Source organism: Xyrauchen texanus, chromosome 19 (genome assembly GCF_025860055.1).
Source record: "Xyrauchen texanus isolate HMW12.3.18 chromosome 19, RBS_HiC_50CHRs, whole genome shotgun sequence".
Taxonomy (NCBI): Eukaryota; Metazoa; Chordata; class Actinopteri; order Cypriniformes; family Catostomidae; genus Xyrauchen; species Xyrauchen texanus.
The window spans coordinates 30,490,564-30,512,200 of NC_068294.1; positions in this window are offsets into that span (position 1 = coordinate 30,490,564).

Genomic DNA, 21,637 nt, shown 5'->3' on the forward strand with positions numbered 1-21,637 from the left:
AGTACCACTCCTAAAAACTGCATTTTGAAATATATGGAAATATAGTTGTAATTAGGCTACAGTGTAAATAATGTGAACACCGAGCGTTTTTTGTTTGAAGGAGCCATGCTGCCAGGCACAGTGTACATTTAAAATGTTAATTTCCACATATAAGCCAAAATTCTAAAAAAGAGTGCCCTTAAACCATTCAAGGAACTGTAGGGACATTTTTGCACCATTTATGCAAGTAACATAAATAACCAGCCGAGTAGTGCATCTATTATCAAATACAGTACATAATCTAACAGTATGAGATTTTGGACGCAGCTTTTGTCTCTCACACGTACAGAACAGTAAAGAACACTGAATTGCTATAGATTAAATGTTTACTTTTTTGTATTTTATCTATCAGTTAGCAGAACAAGTTTGGTTAAAGCAACCTCTTAATCATTTAGATAAGGTAAACATTGACCCGACTAGTCGACTACTTTTCTTTTCTGGGCGACTAGATGATAAATAAAAATTATTATTTTTATACTATAGAGGTTCTCTTTTAATATTCATAAAGTGCACAAAATTTATAAAGTTAAGGGAATACATTTTTCTTTCATTTGAGCATCTCTTGAACCTCTGTGTGGCTAAACCCCCATTGTTCTGATATCCTAATTACTCCCCTGTTTATTATCAGAAGGTATCACACATGCAATACAGGTGTCTATGAATCAGTCGCTCTGATAGTGATATTGTTTATTTTCTCTATTTTATTTAATATAATATGAAACAGCTGAAAAGTGGAGACCAATCTACATTCCAACATTGTGTATTACAAACAAACACTCTAAATTTGAATAATTGCAATGCTGCCAAATCAAACAAGGCCTGGAGACTGTCTGAAGAGCCAGACTCTTGTGGAAGGAAGATGGAGAGGCCTTTGAAGGCTGCTAAAATTACAGGTTGAAAGATACCTTCTAAAATTATACTGCTCTTTCATTTCATTCTCATGTTTAATTCCAGTGTTCTACATAACAAATGTCTTCTCTTCTAGACACACCTGAAGATAAATGGAGTCTTGCAAGGTGCTCTGCAGCTTTTCATAACATTGGGTTGATCTTTTTCCAACACCTATTTCTGTCTGTCCCTCTTCATTTACGTATCTATGTCTCATTCAACAAAACCTTTACAGCGCTGCACATCTGAACAAACAATAGAGCACAGCATTCGCAAACAGTGTCTAGCGAAAGCAATTTGCATAAAAGTTTGTCTGTTTAGATAGATTTTTATAGTGATGAAAACGTCATGGTTACTGCTGTAACCTCCGTTCCCTGATGGAAGAAACTAGACGTTGTGTTGATTGTAGTGGCACAAGGGGTCTCTCCTGAGAGCCTTGCATACCTCTGAACTTGAGAAAAGGCCTATGTCAAATTGGCAGACAGAAATTTGCATGTCCCGCCACCTGACATACGGGTATAAAGGGGAGCGGGCAAGCGTCTGTCAGAAAAGTTTTCACTGAGGAGCCGAGAGTAAGGTTATGGCGCATTACAGTGGTAGGGATAGTGACGTGGAAAGGGGAATACAACGTCTCGTTCCTTCCATTGGGTAACGGAGGTTACAACAGTAACCATGATATTCCTCTTCTGTCACTCACTTGACGTTGTGTCGATTGCAGTGACACAAGGGGTCCCACTTTAAAACGCCATGCACTACCAATGTTACGTGACTGCCGAGCCAGGTGCAAGCAAGCTGCTGCATACTAGAAGCAGCTGGGTCGGCTGCACGTATCCCTCCCCAAAGCCCCCAATAAAAGGTGTAATATACCGCTCTTAGGTTCCCAGTACCCATACGGGAACAGGCGACATGACTTGTTTGGGAGCCAGCCGGCCAACCGTGGCCTTTCTCTCTCTATGTTTCTCATCATAAAGTTAAAAAGAAGCTGGGGCTATCTTAAACACTATAGATGCATCAGGGAATGTAGATGCATTCCTATTCTTTCAGGGGGAAAAGGCCCTGCGGAGGCCACGACCTGCCCAGACTGGGGGAGGTAACTTGTGGCTACACAGGGGGGTTGTCAAGCCACCCGTGGACATGGCGCAGAGGTAGATCCTGCCTGACAAGGTAGGAGTTGCTACAGACACGGCGACTGGGGGGCAGCGAGGACTACTTAAGGGAGACGCGGGTCCTGCCAGCAGGGGGACCGTACCGCAAAAAATACTACACAGGGTGCTAGAATGAGCCAGTCATCGAGGTAATTGAGTGTGCGGATGGCCACTTCCTGCATCGGGGTAAGGGCTGCCTCTGCGACCTTGGTGAAGATGTGAGGGGACAGCGGCAGGCCAAAGGGGAAGACCTTGTACTGATATGCCTGGCCGTCGAACACGAACCGTAAGAAGGGTCGGTGTCGAGGCAGAATGGAGACGTGGAAGTACGCGTCCTTCAGGTCTACCGCCGTGAACCAATCTTGATGCCGATCGCAGGTTAGAATTTGCCTCTGCATGAGCATTTTGAACGGGAGTCTGTGTAAAGTCTGGTTGAGAACTCGCTAGTCCAAGATTGGCCACAACCCACTGCCTTTTTGGGTACGATGAAGTAAGGGCTGTAGAAACATTTCTTCATCTTGGCTGGAGGGACAGGCTCTATCACGTCCTTGAGTAGCAGAGTGGCAATCTCTGCTCGTAAAGTGCTGGCGTTTTTGCCGCGCATTGGTGTGGAGCGAATGCCGAATGAAACAAGGTGGGAGCCTGGCGAATGAAATCGCGTAGCCGAGTCGGATGGTTCTGGCCAGCCACCGCGATGGGCTGGGAAGCGCAAGCCATGCGTCTAAGCTCCGAGTGAGGTGCACTAACGGGACGATCGTTTTGGACGTACCAGGTGGGGCCTCGCGGCAGGGGGGAGCAGGTAATATTGCGTCGGGAGGCAAGAGCTCCGCACACCCAGCAGGGGGTGGGTTCTAGACAGAGGAGGAAGTCCTGTAGGGACGTCTTCGAGACTCGTCAGCGCTGGCCTGCCAGGGCTGGGCAGGTGTGGGTCCGGAGGCAAGATGGTCGCATCTGGGGAGCCGGGACTGCAATGTTTTGGTGCCAGGGTGCCCTGAGAATGGCGTGCACCGGTCTGATGACCAAGGAAGTGAGGAAATTGCTCTTTTATTGACAATTTGGGTACCGCAGCCCAAAGGGGGTGTGGCAAAAGAAAAAGGGAGAACTGAGGATTCTCCTCCCGGCCCAATGCTCACAGCGGCCCGGGAAAGCATGTCGACCATCTGCGCATCAGACTCTGACTGGGCGGGCAGGCCCGAGGATGGGAGTTCGGTCAAGTCTTCAGCGTCAGACGCCAGAACGCTCTCCGATGCAGCGGCGATGTCATCATCCAAACCTGGCTCCAGGGATGAGGCAAACTGGCCTTCAAGTCAGCCGCCGTTGTCCCGAGTGCAGATGGAAGCAAACAAGCGTGCCGGGGGTGGGTGGTTCATGGGGCTGTGCCCGGCGAAACCGAGCCTGCTGCCATCTCCAAATCGCCTCCATCGCCCAGCCAGGTCATCCTCAATCCCGTGGGAAGAAGAAGCACGCGGGGGCAACTGGAGTGGCGTTCGTTTTGAGGAACAAAACAACCACCGGAATGTTGCCATGGTCATGTCCTTCCAGTAAGAACATGAACCATCCACAAACACTGCCTCAGTGTGACCATCAGATCTGGAGAGATACCGGCCACATCCAGGAACTAAACAGTGGCAGAAGGGCATCTTTAAAAAGACGCGTTCTGAAAAGGACGTTCAACGCTCGCTTGTGTATGTTGCTCTTTTACCAGAAAACAAACTCTTTTAGAGGAGAATAAACTCTTTTAGAGAAATTAACTCTTTTAGGAGAGAAGCGCTGTTGAAGCGCCCAGGTGCAGAGTCTGCACAGCGTGGAGAGTGGAGAAAGCTGCTGGAATGCCCCGTCAGATCCAACAGAAAGCTTTCTTGCAGAGGTGGGTGAAGCAGTTGTGACACACAGCTTGCTGATCACACAACCACTCGGCTCTGAAGAAAGAATCTGTCTGACAGATGCTTGCCCGCTACCCTTTATACCCGTATGTCCGGGGGCGGGACATGCAAATTCTGTCTGCCAATTTGACATTGGCCTTTTCTCAAGTTCAGAGGTATGCAAGGCTCTCAGGAGAGACCCCTTGTGTGACACAACGTTGAGTGATTGACAGAAGGAGAACTTTATTTTTCCACAGCTCAATATAATGGAGGCCCTCGGGAACATAAACTTGCTGTCAGTTGCAGATAAAACGTGAGGTATATGGAGAAGGTTTTGACTTTAAACCTTGAGCGGACTGTAAAACCTTGCTGAAACACACTGAAGAATTGTGTTGTAATCTAGGAAAAAGGCAAGGGAAACAAACGCACCTCTCCACCAGACCAGACCGCCTCGCCATGAATGGACACATCAATCGTCATTTTACAAGTCACTTCACCTCTCAAAGATTATGGAAATCTTGGGCAATTTCACACAAAGAAAAACACCTTGCTCAGGAGCACTCAGTGTAGGACACGGTAATGGCCTCTCTGTCCTTGTAGCTTTCATTAAATGAGTGCAAATGTGAAACGTACGAAAAATGAAATCACCTCAAAGTGGAGCTTTTTACTTTATGTTTTACCAGTCAAAAACTGAATTACTGTAATTAAAAGTTTGACAGAAAGTATGGCTCGTCCTTTAGGAAACATTTATCAATGATACTTTAAATTCCCCAAACACCTCTGAATTTTAAGTTTACAACCAAAGTATACCAATAGAGCAGCAAGAATAGAAACTTACTGTCACTTTAAACTCTTTAAAATGCCACAATCACACAACTGTGCCATAACACATCCCTACAGAACATATGAAAGACTGATGAGATAAGAGTAGTCTCCATTGGGGAGAACTTCAGTGATGCATGAGTGCGTCTTGCACTTAGTAGACACTTTAAGACCACCTTCAGCTCCCCAGCAGCCACAACACTTTAGTTAATAGACAAAAGAGGCATGGTCAGCATTATTCAGGGCCATAATAGCACAGCTATGGCAATGATAAAGGTCACTACACAAAACAGCAAAAGTCTTCCCACTTGAGCATCTGACACACTTAGTGAGATCATATTTCAGTGATATGAGACACTGCTTGAGCTCCAGTAGTGATGGAGAGAGTCACTACCATGTTTCTTTTTATAGGGGTGTGACGGACATCTAGCGAATACAGGTCGAGCCCTTGGGGACTGAATTCAAAACATCAGATGATTACATTTAGAATTTGCTGGGAAACATGAATTAACAGTAATACTGGAATCATATATAATGTATACTAATATTTCACATGTACAAGTATGGTTTAGTTCAACATTGATTAATTTCTCAGCAGAGAGCGAGAAAGGAAGGCATTCTGGGAGATAAATACAAGGGGAAATAACTTAAACGTTTATTAGTGTTCAGAGGGTTGCTTGAAGAATCCTTAGAGTGCATTTAATTGTGGTAAAGCTCCAAATGCATTTTCACATATTGATTAATTCTTCATTTCAGAAGGTCTGAAAAATGGAATGGATTTTTGTGATATTAAACAATAAATTGTTATAATAAAGTGAAGCTCTGCAATTCTCAATATTTCTATTCTCAATGAGAAGCGGTTATGTTGGTTATAGTTATTACATGGTAGTAACATTGTAATAATTTGGTCAAATTATTTTAAACTTACAAAACATAAGTGCACACAAATGCTGCAAAACACAAAAAGTGAAAATACTAATCTTCAGATTAACATTTCATGGGGTAAAATTAAATTCTGCCCCTGAGATGATAAACAACATTTCAAGTAGTAAAAACAGCTTTTATTTTCCTTGGAAGTGATGATTTATTACCTCAAACGGAAAGTCGTACATTATTTTACAATTTTAATAAAAGCTGCATTAATCCTGCAAATAAATAAATAAATAAGCCCATCTATTCATTCTGGGTGGGTAGGATGGGTGGCTGTATATGTTTGAGATGTTGGGCTTTGTTTATCAGTCTGGCACAGATTTGATGGGCTGACAGGGCATTCCCTAGCTGTGACAGACACAGGTCTAAAGGGAGTCCGGCATTACCTGCTCTGCTTGGGTGGCACCACATTAAATCTGACATCACTAACCATCACACTGACAGCAAAGACAATGGCCAGCACCAAGCCCCCAAATCAGCAACTCTGAGCAAATCACCTCACAACCACTTAACCACCATTACACAGAAGCCCTTCAGACAAAGCTGCCATTCCGGCTACTCCTGAGCCCTCACAGCTCAAATTGCACCCTGATTACTCCCCATCTACCCTCGATGACAAAACAGCAATTCTGTTAGCCGGAAAAACAGAGGAAATAAAATGAACGAGAAGACCAAACAATGGTAATCGTTTTAAATGAAGCCTTTGTTCAGATTATTTGTTCTGACACTTCCATTGGTGTGTCTGTGGTCCTCATGTCCAATCTGAGAACATTTTGTGGAGTTCCTCAGAGAGAGAGAGAGAGAGAGAGAGAGAGAGAGAGAGAGAAAGATGAAGGTGACCCTGGTGGAATATGTTATTAGTGACAAATATCAAGAAGAGGAGAGGATGACAGGCACTGGATGTCACAGCAGATTTTCAAAACAGCTGTCACATGGATATCACATTTCTATCAATCACATCCAAACCTCTAAACTCTTTCAAATGACTTCTGTCCATAGTGCTCTCAAGAGTTCAAGGTCAAATGTCCACAACACCAGATAGACCAAACCTGACGAAACCTTTTAAGTTGAATTATATTTGTGCATTAAGACGCAAGCAACAAAGTACACTCCCCAAAGAACCGCAAGCTGACCAACATTAAAAAAAACATTCTTCTATCTGAAGTGATGACAAAGAATAATTGATGGGCCTGTCTTTGATCAAAATCAATCACATATGGTTATGTTATTAAGATAAATATGGGAAAGCGCAGCTCGAAATGATAACTCTCAAGATGTAACTTCAGATGGCATGCGTAAACAGCAAACTCAGCACTCTTAAAGGCACAGCACTTCTGTAAATGAAACCGTCATGGTGTATGCAGATTGGAAAATTAGCGCATTACATTTAGCGATTTACTGTCTGTCAACTGTCATCTCACCTCTAAACTCTCCCTCGGCTAAACCAGAATGATATTTACTCTGCCAGCTATGCACAAATAATTGCACTCAAACATGATGCCAGTTATGTATTTATATAAATGAGTGAATAAACAAATATGAACAGCCTGCCTAACATTGGCACAATACAGGCATGACTGAATTATGCAAACAAGAATTTAAAAACAATCGCAGAATTGATTACAACTTAGTGTTGCGTGAATTGCAGCTTTAACTAAAAGAATGCCCATTATCTCATTGTCCTAAATGAAATGTAATAATTCAAACAAATTGAAATTAAAGGCACACCAAATAGCACACCTGAAGAAATGAATAACACTTTTAAAGAAATTAATTAGGCACCTAAAAATGCTGCCGTGTTAAGATTATATGACCTGCCAAATACTACTTGTTATCTCAGTAAGTCCTCTACTATCTTACACCTTTGGTTGTAGAGAAAATTAATTATAGATGCCTAATACAACAGTAAATATGGCATTTCTAGGATAGCATTTGGTAAAAGCAAACTTTTGCTTTTGCGTAATGCTGCATAGATGCTCACTGGCAGGGATGAGGAGTAACGGAATACACGTAACAGCGTTACATATTTAAAATACAAAATATGAGTAACTGTTGTCCACTAAACTGTTGTCCACACTTCTGTTATGAGTGAAAAGGTGGATCTGATATCATTGAGGATCGAGCAACAAAAAAAAGAGTTAGAAATGCTCTGGCAGAAGAAATATATATCAAATAAATACATTATTACAAGGCTACATGGTTTGTCAATTTTTTATGCAGTTTGGGTATTTTTACAAGAATAAAATATGCTTAAATGAGAAAAACAAACCAATGTAGCCTCATATAGCATCATATAGAAAGCAACAAATAATAGATTGTCTGCCTCATTCTATGAATATAAATGATCAGAAGATGATTTTGTTGTGTAGACTCCGAGGGGTTTTGCAGTTTGGAGCAGCAGAAATTGTTCCTTTTGTACACTGCCATGTGAACATTTAGCATTATGTCCAGGTAAAATGGTATTTCTAGCCAATAGACACACCAGTTACCAGTCATGATTATATTTTATAATAAATTATATCAAGAAAATACAACTTAGATCTTTTTCCCTCTAGTAAGACCTCTGATATTAGTGCAAAGATGTACAAAAAATTACACTTAATAAGATTTTTTTTATTTTTTTTTACAGGAAACAATCCAATAAATCCTTAACATAAATTTAAAGCTACACTGCATAAGATATTTAGGCTTTTTCAGAGCATGTATTTTTTTTTTAATATAAGTGTATTTTTATTGTATAATTTTTTTACTGTATTGGCAGATTTTTTTTTACGTTTCACTTTGTTTATAGCCAGTGCTGAAGCAGTGATCCAAAGTATTTAGATTACATTACTGACGATAAGTAATCTAATGTAATATGTTACAAATTACATTTTACAGCATGTATTCAATAATCTGTAGTGGAATACATTTTAAATGTAAACTTCACAAACCTGCCTATTGGTGTCAATACAAAGTTCAAAACCATGTAGGATTGGCCATGGAGAAATTACTTTATCGCTGTTCATCATAAAGAAGAAAATGCTTCAACATTAAAATAACATGGACATCCAAATGAGTTTATTGGCATTTTAGAGTGAACAGTTTACCCAAAAATAAAAATTATTTCATAATATTTTCACCCTCATGCCATCCCAAATGTGTATGACCTTCTTTTTTTATCAGCAGAACACAAATGAAGACTTTTAGAAGAATTTTATGGACCTACAGAACAGAAATGTTTTTCCAAAAATCTTAGTTTGTGTTCTACTGAAGAAAGACAGTCATACATATCAGGGATGGTGTGAGGGTGAGCAAATGATTAGAGAATTTTCAATTTTGGGTAAAATATCACTTTAACCTCATGCTATTCTGAAACCATTGTAAAATAAAGTGTTACCTTTCTTTCTTCTATGGAACACAAAAGGATAAAGAGACTGTTGCTGTCAAGCTCCATAAAGGACAAGAAAACACCATAAAATGACCCATGTGCTATATTTGAGACTTCTGAAGCCACATGGTAGCTTTGAGTGAGGAAAAGAATTCACTGCAAACCTTGCTTAACATATATTACATATTTTCTTCAATGATTGTTAAGTTTAGATTGTCAAGATTTCTCCGATGTGAATGGTGAAGTTTGTAATTTTTCGTGCCACAAATCTTTTTATTTCCACAATTAATATTTGCATGTATTTGATCATTATTACTGTAGGCTACATCCCGCACTGGAGTTCATTCTCAACATCTGTACTTTTCAGTATTTGTGATCAGGCTGTGTTATTATAATGTAGGTCTGTTTGACAAAATCCATCTTTCTTGTAAATGTTAGCCTATGCTCGTGATGGAGTGGCATTGGAGCAATGGAAATGCTGATGTCCTGATTTTCAGAGAGATAAATAAAATGCTCCTCCATGGTGGGCAAATTTCGCCGTTTTGCTTCTATTCCGCAACCCTCCCATAACTTGTTCAATGATCAGGAGGATTGGGACCACAGTCGGCTACCATGTATTTTGTGCAGTCTGCCATAACGTTGCACAGTGTGCCATGGCGATATTAATGCGTTCATATCGTACAGTCTGACAAGCAGCAATCATAAAGGACTATTATAATCGTACAGTGTGCACCCGCCTTAATTCACAGTGAGATCAGTCTGTAAAGAGCAGTTTAGACATTCTGCTGAATAACTTTTGTGTGTGTGTGTGTGTGTGTGTGTGTGTGTGTGTGTGTGTGTGTGTGTGTGTGTGTGTGTGTGTGCGTGTGTGTGTGTGAGCGTGTATATATCACTTTGTGGGGACCAAATGTCCCCATAAGGATAGTAAAACCCGAAATTTTTGACCTTGTGGGGACATTTTGTCGGTCCCCATGAGGAAAACAGCTTATAAATCATACTAAATTATGTTTTTTGAACATGTAAAAATGCAGAAAGTTTTCTGTGAGGGTTAGGTTTAGGGGTAGGGTTAGGTTTAGGGGATAGAATATAAAGTTTGTACAGTATAAAAACCATTATGTCTATGGAAAGTCCCCATAAAACATGGAAACACAACAATAGTGTGTGTGTGTGTGTGTGTGTGTGTGTGTGTGTGTGTGTGTGTGTGTGTGTGTGTGTGTGTGTGTGTGTGTGTGTGTGTGTGTGTGTGTGTGTTTGAAATAAAAGTAATTAAATAATAAAAATTTTTAGGGTGAACTATCCCTTTAATAGAGAACAAATATGTTACCTTATAGCACAAAGCGCTGAAACATGACATGGAATCCAATTTTCCCTCTAAATACTAAAGAAGGCATGTGTTTCTATTGGGCAACCTGACCAGTGTAGAAGTAATAACTAATTTGATTTGAGAGATGTGTTTAAAAGCTTTCCTTTTTTCTAAAAGCCATTACAGCCAGAACAGTCCCTGCAGACATTCTTCTGAGGGCAAATCCTTTTCCCTGATGTACCACGAAATCTCTGGAGAGACACTAACAGATGGGAAGTGTTTCTGTTCTCTCTTAATCAAATTAAACACACTTTAATTTTCTTAATCATGAATTAAGCTTCTGAAAAGCCTCTCTGTGCAATATCTTTATTATAAAATGTTGGTTTCATTTTAATTAGTAAATGCACTGAAGTGTTGAAATATGGTTAATTGGGGTTTGGGAAATCACAGTACCCCTTTGAGTTCCACTGTCTGTTTGATCATCCATTATTCTCCTTTTCTTTCTTTGATATTCTTCTTTAAGTTCTTTCGGTCAAGATGTACTACCCCACAGAGGTGTCGTTTTTTCATGTCATTCATGCTTTCTACTCCTTCATCCTGTTTTCATTCAATCTCTCATGTTGTTCAGAGATCTCTTCTATCTGCCTTATCAGGAGGAATCTTGGCCCTGCTGGGTCCAGAGCTTTGAAATACTCTAAAAACCATAATGACTGATCTTCAACAGATCAATTGTGATCCCAAAGTGCAGTGCCATGGCACAGTTGCCCTAGTTTGCAATGGAGATCTCAGTGATTATATGTAAATGTGATAAAGACAACTGACTGCTGACCATCCACAGACTTCTGCAATCAGAGTGAAACTACTGAAAAGAGAGAGACAAAGATTTTAAATGAACTTATCTACATTTTATTGTACTCTTTTGATTATTCACTAACATCTGACTTTCTTTTGTGGAATGAAAAATGAGATGTTAGGCAGTATTTTAGTCTCAGTCTCCATTCACTTTCATTCTATTTTTCCCACATACATATGAAAGTGACAGGTGGCTGAGGCTGTCACTTTGTCTAACTATCTCCATTTGTGCTCCACAGAACAAAGAAATTCATAAAGTTTTGGAACAACATGAGAATGAGTAAGTGGTTTTAAAAATAATGTTCTTTTTTTGGGTGAACTATCCCTTTAACTTTACAATTTACACTTCAACTCATTGGACTTCTGTTTGAATACACACATTTTTATTCGTATGTCTTTTTTTTTTTTTTGTATATAGGTCATTATCATCAATTCTGATTTTAGATAATATACACATATTCTCCTGTCATGTGGAAAGGTAGACACATTTCACTGCAATTGTGTGTGCCCTTGTATGTGACAAATAAAACTTTCAAACTAAACTTTGAAACCTTAAACTTGAAATTGTTTCCTTTGCTTTAATATGGAACATCAGTTCTTTCTTTCTCTAGCACTCCTTTTGCAACTTATTCTAAAACACACACACACATGCACAAATGCAAATAAAAAAATCCTAAAAATAAAAAAAACTCCTTTCAAAGTCCACGCCTGACTCCCCAGAGACTGGTTGGGAGAAGATGCCTGTACGCCTCTCAACATCTGTAGTGTAATTAAAACAGTACTGTCTGGCCATCTTAAATAAGAAATGAAACAACTAATCAAGCTATGCGGGGTGCTGAATGAGCCAGCTGCTTAATAAGAATTTCATAATGAAAGATAAAACAGAAAGTGCCCCACAGTGTTCACACTGTTTTTCTCTCATCTGAATAAGATGTCCTGAGACAACCTCTTACCAAACAGTTACGGGCCATCATCTATTGAGCTAGAGGCTAAATCCTCTGTAATCACAGCTGCAATATCAGCATTATACTGTAATCTCATTATGCTGCAAAGCTATCACTGACCTTCTCACACTAATCAAGAGATATATAGTCATTATACTAATTAAAACTCTAGCTGAGAGTTGTTGCTGTTTTTTTTTTTTTTTTTGCAATTAGGAAAACTTTAACCTGAGAGAATGGGTTTCCGACACTCTAAAAGCACTTATATGTATTAAAAGTCAAAAACTGTGAGGCAGTTCATCTTTAGAAGTCAAAAGTCCAAAGGTGCACTCCTCTAATAGAACTGATAAATATATGGCCAGAAAAAATGGTTGTCTTGGTTCTGTTCCAGCACATTGAGGGTGGGGAGGAGGGGGGCATATCGGACAAACTGTCATGGGCCAATGGCAACTTGTTTCCTAAGCTTCTGATGGAAAGGCACTTTTCCTGAATGAGCTCACATGATTCATATAGAGAAGACATTTTGGCAGATGTCATTTAATGATACTGTATTTGTGTTAGGCCTAAGGACACAAACAGGGCACAGATCAAAGGCAGGGCCAGTCCTCTGCATTAGGTAATGTCAAGCTTCCCTTTAATGTGTTCAAAGAAAGAACAAGTCACCTTAATATAAAAAAGTGATTCAAATGTCCTTAAAGGATGGCCCAAAATTGACTCCAGTCATTTATGAGCATTGATCTTGCATGTGTTCTTTGTTGCATTTGACTTAACAAAAGAGAAAAATTCACTGTGTACCGAAATGTTATAAACTTACATATTAGTAGTACTCAGTGTTTACAACTAATATCTCTATCAACTATTAATATATTCCATTAATTATTTCCATCTCCATTGGTCGTGACACAGATAGTCTTACAATGTTTCTGGGTCAGGCTGATCGGTATGTGCCACTAAACAGAGCACCACAGAGTCACAATGATTACAATTTTCCTGGAAATCAATCTACCAATGGCTTACTTTTGGTTCCTTATTTTAGTTGTATATTAAAATGGAAAATGAAAAAGAATTTCAAAATACATACTTCACATTTAAATATACTTGTGTGTTCTAACTTCTATGCTGTGTAAATGCGTAACACTTAGACATAAAATGCAGTTTTAGCTTCTAGCTTAGACGAAGTTCAAGTTGAGACCATTGTTTATTTTTACAGAGTTTTTGGTTTTAGTCATAGTTTTAGTCTTTTGATGAAAATGTCCTTTAAAATAGGTCAATATTTCATTATTTCATTTTGTCATATTCATTCATTTTAGTCAGTTTTATTCGGACTAAAATTGCATCTAATTTTATTCAAAAAAATAATAACTTTTTGTTGATGATAATGTGTAATATAACAAAAACGTGTGACAAACTGTAACAGATCAAACTTTAATAAAATATTCAAACACGTATATATATATACACACACACATCTTAATTTAAACATGTATCATAAATAAAAGATAAACTACATCCAAAATACTGCACAACTGGATATAGTGATAAATCTCATATAAAATAAATAGGATGCATTAGTGTTAGGTAATTATAAGAGGTAATTATTCATTTGCCAGTGTTTAGCGTATTCAACTCATGCAGCTCAAGCAGGGAAATACCCAAAACACTGGCTTATTGGATTAGATTAATCCATATCTAATATCTTCTCCTATAAACAGATGTTTCACTAGATGTTTCTTGTGTTTGTTATATCTTGCATAATAATTTTTTATCGTGATAATTTCGTCAACAATATGATTTAATAAAATCGTTTGATTAACGTCAAGATGTGTCTTTTTCATCTTGTATTCCTTGACAAAATCAAAAAGCCCCTCGTCAACTAACTTTTTCATCAGTGATTTGATGATTCATTGATGAGATTAACACTGGCTTAGGCTCATTGAATTATAGACTGAAACATCACATTTGACCAGTCTTAGTTCCCTAAGCACACCCATTAACATGCAAAAATTGTTTTAAGAGTAGCAAAAAAAGGCGCCACATACAGTGAGGTGTCATATCTCCTTACAATTGTGACTGAGCTGTAGTGGCGACCAGATCTTGAAATGTGTCACATCCAGTCACATTAATGGCCTGCGATGGACTGAATTATGAATGAAAAAACATTCCACTCTCTGACAAGACAGCAGCTGATTTAATAGGCGAAGGCTATAATACAATCAAGATACATGCCAAAATATTATCTGAGAGATCATTACCAATATTATTATGACAGGAGTGGAATATTTTAGATTCTTTGGCTGGAGGTTCTGTAAAACTGGAAAAGGGTGCAAAATTGTTCACCGGATGATTCAGTAATCAGGTGTATGCAGGGTGCCTGAGCCACCACATGCAGTCAAAACCAAGTAATAACACAGTCTAATGATGCATTTTTGCAATCTGCTGCCCACTCAGCTTGGTAAACATTACTCACAGTGCAAAAGCTCATCACACACAAATGTAAACACACAGATGGAGCTGGCCGCACAGATACAAGGAGGACCTATGACTGGCTGCTCATAAATACAGGTTCATAAACAAAACAGATTTAAAGGGCACGCAGGACACAAACACACACATATACACACTGGCACCTGAACAGCAATCAAGGTTGCAGGTATATTTCAGGTTGATGTAGTGTGACAAGAGAATTGGTTTTGCTGTGAATGGGGCGAAGGTTAAACTTTCTCCTCTTCATTTAAAGAGCCGGTGTAAAATGCATCTAAAATGGAGGCATGGTACAGAGGGGGTGACCATCTATCATGGCATGCAGACACGTTCACCGATGCACATGTACACACACTCAAACATACCTCTCTCTCTCTTGTTCCAATTCCTTCTGCTAGGCCAATACATCATTGCACTCCCAAACCAAATGAGGCAATCGCTCAAAATTATTTGCATATAAAGTAATGAAACATTACAAAGTTAAACTCTCTTGAATGTTAATTACAAAGGTAATGCACAATTTGCTGATTAATGTTTCATTGCCTCTTGTAGGGAGGGACGATGGGACTTGGGTAACAGCACTGAGGCTGTATGTTAAACAGATGAAGGTGTTAACACTCTGGTTCAATGTGTAGTGCTTGAATATGGAAAGAATGTGAAAAAGGAAATATTAACATCTTTCTTGGGTATTAAGTGAGTAAATGGCTTCGATATCTAAGTTTGTCACTGTGATGCTCTGAGCTTAATTTGTTTCTGGAACAAGCCGGATTTGAATCCAGTACCTCCAGATTTGGATCCAGCACCTATTTTAGTGGATCCCCCAATTCTTTCGCTTTGAAAATAAATTTGACCTATGCTTTATGAAGAAACAAGTATAATAATAATTTGGCCAATAACTAGAAATACAAAAAATTGCAAAGTTGGAAGGCACGCAAAGTCGCTAGAAGCAATGCCCAGAAGGATCTCAGAGGTATTTCTACTCCCGATGACGTCATAGTTGAGGGCCGTTCTGTTGTGTGCCTCATCCAATAGGAGTTGAGAGTTTGATCCTTTGAAATTTCACACATATGTGTAAAGTGAGCATGGCTTCATGGAATTTGTAGTCTGCTTTGGACCCCCTTTTTTTGATATTGGCACAGTTTTTATCAGTAAGATTTATGAATGTGTGTAGGCCTCAGTCAGGCTTTATGACTGTTAGGCCTCCCATTGTCTTATGTCTGAATACATGAGGCCCAACAATAATAAATTATCAATCTATTCATCCTTTTTAATTATTTATGACTTCAAAATTAGACAGAACGGAAAGGTGTAAAAATGTATGTCATTATGATTTATTTATTTTGGCAGAACAGACACTATTTGTATTCTATTTTAACAACAGTCTCAAGGATTTAGAAGTCTCTTGAAATCGTTTTACCTGCCAGCTGGTATTGCCGTGACTATAACATAATTCCCTGTGACTTTTTTTTCTGAAAGAATTTGCATTGATACTTTAGGCAGCTAATCTCCCAATTTACCCACGGATGGTAAATTACTCCCAATGAACACGGATTTGTACTGTGTCCTCAGTCTTTTATAATTATGATTTTTATCCCGAATCAGTAATGTTGTGTCCTGGAAACATAACTTGGCAAGTTCAGCAACAAAACACTTAATCATGTCTTTGAATTTCGACATTTTGGTCAGCCCAAATATTCAGAAGAGCCCTAATTTGGTCTTCTGACCAGTACTGACTTCTCCACATATTCTCCATATTCCACTGATCTGTTAAGGTAAACGTAGCTAGATCTGAAAGATTGGGAAATGAGTGACTTGGTACAGAATCCTCTGACCTGACTCAGCAAAACTCCACCTTTGACACTGAAAGGCCTGATAGTGGAAAAGTGGAAATTAAATGCATCTCTGAGATATATAATGCCTGAAAATACTTGCTTTAAACAGAGATAAAATTCAGTGGATGAATGGACTTTAAATAAATGGAGTTTGGTATCCCATGCATGCCTATTCGTTAAAATAAATGACCAACAATAATTTAAAAAATTAGGAAAAGTTGAAATGCTATCATTGAACTTTTAAGCTATTTTCATTCACGAAAAGAGAAGTGGGGAAACTATCACCAGTTGCAGAGACAATGAGGCCACCTGTCAACCAAAGCTCTCCAAGCACGCTCCACCTACAATTAAAAAGAACCTTATACATTTAGAAAAAAATTTTATTAAACAGGAGCTTTGGTTTGATTTCTGACGCAACACAGAACAGTACTTTGCTTTTCAAAACAAGCAGCTGAGCATGTTTGGAAACAACTGCCATTACTGATGGATTGATTGGCAGTGGCAAGACTGACTTATTCATGTGGGCCTAGAGGCTAGTTGTCAGGCTGGTTCATTGGGGTTCTGGGAGAGCACTGGCCCTATGTCCAGCCCTGTAGACATGGGTGCTGTGCAACCAATGGTCTTGCCCACTCAGGCACAGCCGAGCTGTGGGAGACTGCAGCTGTTCTCCCTGATGTTGACCATTTCTTATCCCACTGTCTGCTGTGGACCCTGACAGACTGGACACACTCTGCTGCACCTGGGTACACACAGCCCTTTCACAATACAAAACTGCTCACATTATAACAAGCACATGCAAAAACCCACACAAGAAAGTACACTACTTCTTGAAGGGTACATGAGGTTAAATGTAAGTCCAATTTCACTCTTGGTTCGATAACTGGTCCAAATTCTATTTTGATTCCACTTGCTACCCCTACCACTGCATCTATATTCACATTGTAATATTTGGATACAAACTGCAATCTCAACGTGATTTCCAACATGAGTAATTTAATGTCAGATGTTTACCACTGTAACTAGGTAAAGACTCAGGAGAAGCCACCAGCTTCACTGTGTAACCCATGCTTCATTTTTTAACTCATGCTTTGGTCCAAAATCCCACTCCACATAATATTAAACATCAAAGATCTTTTGATTGACTGTGACTGTGTAATATCGTGAAACAATTTCTTATTCAGCGTGGATAGAAACATTGTTTGTCGCCAAAGATATTTCAGATTGCACCTGTTTGTCTGCCAAGGGTGCATTGCAATACATGCAAATAAAAATGTCTGCAGAAATGCATTATACTATTACTATAATAGTCAAATTATAAGTCATCAACTGTGGTTCACTTACCCAATTTAGGCCCAGTTGCGTTCTTACCAATTGTGAACCGTAAGTATTGTTTGCTGGTGAACCCCTGAGATCGTAAAACCTCTTTCAGAAAGAGGATGAGAGTTGGAGGATGGGGGGAAGCACTGTCATCAAGACGATAATCTAAGATGTAATCAATGAAATTATGTTAGTGCCACCCTCCATTTCCTGTTTCATGGCAGCAACAAGAGGGAGTGACACTTAGCTCCACGCAATTGCCTTCATAATCTATTCCCTCTGATTTTCCCTGATTCTCTTCCTCCTTCGCTGCTTCGCAAACCACCACTAACAAGCTCAACCAGCCACGATACATCAACGGTTTCTCCTTGTCAGACCGGTCACTTGGCCACATCACATGCAATTACACCAATTTGCATAAGTCCCATTTTGCATAAAAAAGAGCATCATGGGCCTTATTGAGAAATGTGGGCTGAGATCTTGTAGAGAGCTTCAATCAGCGGGGTGCAAAGGTATCTTATTTTTGACAATGTATGTAGGATGTGTGTGAATTTCCATCTGTTTGGAATATGTTTAATTGTGTGTTCAAAGACAGGTGAAGAATGTGCCTGAGATAACAAGCGGGAGAAAAAAATCAAAGCTTGGTGCCAGCCCTTCATAGTTAGTTTCCAATGGTTGCGAGACAATTGCATTTCTGCCTGATTTTCAAAGGATGCAATGAATACTTAAATATGCATTGAACTGACAGGCTAACCTATAGTATAAAGAATCTTAATGAATAATAAAAAGCCTGCTCCTTTGTTGCAAACTTTTCTCAACAGTGGCACGCAACTCTGAAGAAATAAAGATAAAGAACGTTGGGGTTTTGAATTAAAGAATTAGTCAGACAATGGGACTGAAAGGAAATCGAATTTATGGGTTAAAAAAAAGAAAAACATCTAAAGAATTATTTTGAGCTGATCTAATGTTCCACATTCCACCTTATTTTGCCGCCGAGACATTCCTTGTTTTTTTTTTGTTTTTTTTGCTCTCTGAAGTATGTGGCAAAGATGAAGTAGCAAAGCTCATGTTCACATATCTTCAAATGAAATGTATTTAACAGCCGTGATTTCAGGATTTTGAGCAGGTCATTTATTTGATAGGTTCATGTTTGGTTGTCTGTAGTAGGATACAACAGCCCAAGTTGCTCTCAGGTATAGTCCAGGCACATTTAAAGAACAAGATTGTGAGTAGGGGGCCTGGGAAGCTGGGCCTGGGACGTGAGTTTGAATTCAGGGTGTGCTTAGTGACTCCAGTCAGCTTCCTAATCAACCAATTGGCCCAGTTGCTAGAGTGGGTAGTGTCACATGGGTTACCTTCCTCGTGGTCCCTATAAGGTGGTACTTGCTCTCAGTGTGGCACTAAACACTTAGGCTAAACACTCAAGTTGGCTGTTGTATTTATAATGTTGAGAAACATAACTGTCATGTTCATACTGAACCAACACACATCAACAAACTTGTGTCTATGCTTGTTGTTGTTCGCCTCTAAAATGGATGACTGACAAGGAAGAGGTTGCAGATTAAAGGAATAGTTCACCCAAAGATTAAAAGTTGCTGATAATTTACTCACATATGTTTTCTTCATCAAAACAGAATTGAAGACTTTTAGGATTTCATTTCAGGCAGGAAGCACGTCATTGTTTACAAGAGAAACTTGCACAGACCAAGTGTTGTTCACAAACCAAAACAGTCAAAAAAAGTTCAAAACAATATAAAATAAAATAAAAAATAATTTCCATAAATAATAAAAAAAACAACATAAACAAAGACGCTTCCTGACTCATCCTCTACGTAACGCTTGACCTTACCAACGAGCTTACACCATCCCTCTCATGAGCGTGCATCACAGAGATGTACGGAAGCTAACATTTGTAGTTAAAAAGTATATAAGTACTGATTTGTTTCTAAAAATTATATATCGTTTGGGTTCAGAAGAACTTTATTTGTCGACTGGAGCCATGTGAAATATTTTGATGCACCCAGATATGCATTTTGGACCACAAAAAATGGAGCATATTCACTTGCAGTGTTTAAAGGAGGAGGCCTGAAATTAAATCCTAAAAGTCTTAAATTCTGTTTTGATGAAGAAAGAAACTCAGATACATCTTGGATGGCATGAGTGTGAGTAAATTATCAGCAAATATTTATTTGTGGGTGAACTAGTCCTTTAAGCAAAACAAAATGCACAATTTAATAATATTTATGCACAATTAATTAAATATGTTAAGCATGTACATTAGGCTATAGCTTATTCATTCTGAGCGTTCTGTCGGAGGAAAGCAATTAATCCAGCAGCAAAAATATTTTAAAAATTTTATCATGTCAATAAAATGTGAGGGAAGTTGATCATTTTATATATATATATATATATATATATATATATATATATAGATATATAGATATATCATTTTTATCCCCTTTTCTCCCAATTTGGAATGCCCAATTCCCACTACTTGGTAGGTCCTAGTTGTGGCACTGTTACTCACCTCAATCCGGGTGGTGGAGGACAAGTCTAATTTGCCTCCGCTTCTGAGACTGTCAATCCATGCATCTTATCACGTGGCTAATTATGTTTGACACTGCGGAGACCCTGCACGTGGAGGCTCATGCTACTTTCTGTGATCCACGCACAACTTACCACACACCCCATTGAGAGTGAGAAACACTAATCACGACCACGAGATGGGGCGGCTGTGGATCAGGTGGTAGAGCGGATTTTCCACTAATCACAGGGTTGGTGGTTTGATTCCCGGCCCACACGACTCCACATGCTGAAGTGTCCTTGGGAAAGACACTGAACCCCAAGTAGCTCCCAATGGCAGGCTAGCACCTTGCATGGAAGCTCTGCCGTCATTGGTGTGTGAATGGGTGAATGAGACGCAATGTAAAGTGCTTTGAATACCGCTAAGGTTAAAAAGGTGGCATTTACCATTTATGAGGAGGTCACCCCATGTGACTCTACCCTCCCTAGCAACTGGGCCAATTTGGTTGCTTAGGAGACCTGGCTGGAGTCACTCAGCACACACTGGATTCGAACTTGCAACTCCAGGAGTGGTAGTCAGTGTCAGTACTCGCTGAGTTTTTTAATTATTGCAGATCTGCTTTGAGTTCAGTGTTTGTATTTTCTGTGTGATTTCAAGGTTCAAGGTTAACTTTATTATCCCACAAGGGGAAATTCATGTGGTCATTCATCATGATTTGACACCATTTGAGAAATAATGAATCTGTTTTTTGCAAGAAGAGTGCGTCATCTGTGTCTGCATCTTAATATAGCCTCCTGTATTTGTTCATACTCCCTCAAGAGTGTGTGTCCACTCAAACTGCTGAACCCAACACTAAAATATCATTTTGTTTTCTTTATTTAGAAAGGAATGCTTAAACAAGTTCGCAACAAAAATGTAATTAATCGTTACAAAATTTTCAAATGTACCGTATACCTGATGTGTCTGTCTGTATATGTGAATGTCTTCCCCTTTACTTTACTGACTGCAATGTGTCAATCTCAATAATTTCCTGTCTTGGCTCCTCATCTTCCCTTTTGGCATTGTGTCTGTATGGGAGAGCTAGGTTTATACTAAGCTCTAATTAATCTAATTTCATCTTTGCTTTAAAAATCACTTTTCTATATAAATATATTTTTAAATGAATGTTTATATTTTATTACTTTCCCTATATGTTTGATTATTTTCATGTTTTGACTTGTTTAAAGTTATATTTTGTTTTCTGTCTCTTCAGTGAACTTGAAACACATGCTGAACACATTACACATCAATTTTATTTTACAGAAATACAAAGGGTGAACTCACACAGTTTA